Source organism: Lepeophtheirus salmonis, chromosome 9 (genome assembly GCF_016086655.4).
Source record: "Lepeophtheirus salmonis chromosome 9, UVic_Lsal_1.4, whole genome shotgun sequence".
Lineage (NCBI taxonomy): Eukaryota > Metazoa > Arthropoda > Copepoda > Siphonostomatoida > Caligidae > Lepeophtheirus > Lepeophtheirus salmonis.
In genome coordinates, this window is record NC_052139.2 from 24,148,460 (window position 1) to 24,150,735 (window position 2,276).

The 2,276-nt window shown below is 39.1% G+C and overlaps 1 long non-coding RNA gene across 1 annotated transcript; it reads right to left on the bottom strand.

The window, feature by feature from the left end:
• Window positions 1-473: 473 nt before the first annotated feature.
• LOC139906325 (uncharacterized) lies at window positions 474-2,276 on the bottom strand. Its single transcript, XR_011781773.1, has 2 exons — window positions 1,438-2,276; window positions 474-1,386 (listed from the first exon to the last, which is right to left on the bottom strand). It is a non-coding gene; the product is annotated as an uncharacterized lncRNA (long non-coding RNA).

The following is a 2,276-nucleotide window of genomic DNA, read 5'->3' on the forward strand; positions in this document are numbered from 1 at the left end:
CCCGCTAATAGGGAACGTGAGCTGGGTTTAGACCGTCGTGAGACAGGTTAGTTTTACCCTACTGATGACTCGTCGTTGCGATAGTAATCCTGCTCAGTACGAGAGGAACAGCAGGTTCGGGCCTCGGTGGCTCATGCAGAAAAGACAACTCTTCCCAGAGCTCTAAGGGCGTCGTCTCCTAGTCGTTTCGTGTTGCCACGACGGATGAGGATCCGAAACGGTTCTGCTATCCACATCTATAGAAAGCTTTGAATACAATATCAGTGCCCAAGGTCAGCTGTAAATGAGCAAATCAATAGTACACAAGGGATCCCGGAGTCCATAGGCGGAAGAGTATTTAGCCGAAAGGGAATCTGGTCCATATTCCAGAACCTGATAGCAGAACCGTTTCGGATCCTCATCCGTCGTGGCAACACGAAACGACTAGGAGACGCCCCTTAGAACTCTGGGAAGAGTTGTCTATGCAGTGGATCACTTGGCTCGGGGGTCGATGAAGATCGCAGCTAGCTGCGAGTCGGAATGTGAACTGCAGGACACATGAACATCGACATATTGAACGCATCAAGTCGGGAAAATGACACTTGAAGGTGATCGACGAATTTCCATTCGTACACTCCAAGCAGTTGGTCAAGTTTCGAACAAGATTAAAGAAATGCAAGGTTATACTATGACGCTTTTCTGACTGATGTTTGACTTCACCACGGGTCATTCCATGTCAAATCAATGAAAATAAATAAAAAATGTCACACGACCCCCTGAGATTTAGATAATTTTTGGCACACAAGCTATAAAAAAAAATGTCATATATATTTAGTGTAATTACTGATCATAAGCCACTTGCTCCTATTCTTAATTATTACACCATAGATAAGCTAGATAGTGGTAGACTAATTAGATTTAAATTGAAAATATCAATGTATCAATTTAAAACGAAATGAATAAAGGCGAAATATCATGAAGTACCAGATGCATTATCGAGATCACCGGTGTCTCATCCCGAGGAAGATGAAGAGTTGAATAGAGATGTTAAATATCACAGAGGACAAGTTATTAGAGTTACTGTTATTAGAGCTACTCATTTAGAAGATGAAGAAAGATTCGTTGATCCATTAATAGAAGATATTAGAAAAGAGGGAATGAAAGATCGAACATATAAAAATTTAGTCAATACAGTTGAAGAAAATTGTATAAACGATTCAGTACAACCATTTTCCAAGATATTAAATGATTTAAGAACTGAAAATGGTCTTGTTTTACATGGTAATAGACTAGTAATTCCAAAAGAGAGGCAAGTTCAAGTTCTTCAAGGATTGCACAGTTCACATCAAGGTATCGAGAAGACGAAAAGAAGAGCTAGGCAGACGATTTATTGGCCTGGAATGAACTCTGATATTAAAGAAATGATTAGAAAATGTATAGAAAGATTGTCTAGTTTACCAGAAGTAACTGTGATGAGGGACCCGATACCAATGAGGCATTTGAGAACACGTCTGCGGATTTGTTTGAGTATGGAGGAAACTATTACTTGGTATATGGAGATCGTCTTTCAGGATATTCATTTGTAGAGGAATTTAAAAGAGTTCCATCTTCGGGAGGAGTAATAGTGACATTAAGAGCAGATCAAAGCCCTCAGTTTGGTTGCAAGGAATTTCAGACATTCTTGAAGATGTGGGGAGTAACATGGGGACCTTCTTCCCTCCATTTTCCGCACAGTAATGGACATGCTGAGAGTTTGTTGAAATGTATGAAGAATCTATAAGTGAAAACAGGAGGAAAATGTAGTTCCAATGAATTCTTACATGGCATTCTGGATTTTTAAAACACTCCAAAGGCAGATGGAAGATCACCAAGTGAGATCTTATTTGGTCATCAAGTAATATCGTGTTTACCTATTCATTAAAAGAGCTATCGTTCAAGATCCGAAAAAGAACAAAAAGACTCTTTGAGGAGAATGGAGGAGGAAAGGAAGAAGGAGAAAATCCGTTATAATAATAATAGGAGGGATTTACCGGAGTTGAAAATAGGAATGGAGATGATAGTGCAAAATTACAAGGATAATCGATGGTCGGTTGACGGACAGATTATTGAAAAGGAAAAAAATACAAAATACCAAGTTCGATTAAATATAGAAAGAATTATACGGGGAAATAGACGTTTCTTGAGGCGTAAGAAAGAGAAAGAAATGGAATGTGTGGAAGACAATGGGAATACACATGAACTCGGAGTCAGAAGGTCGAAAAGAATTTGAGTAAGATCGAACTTGGGAGGGAGATGAT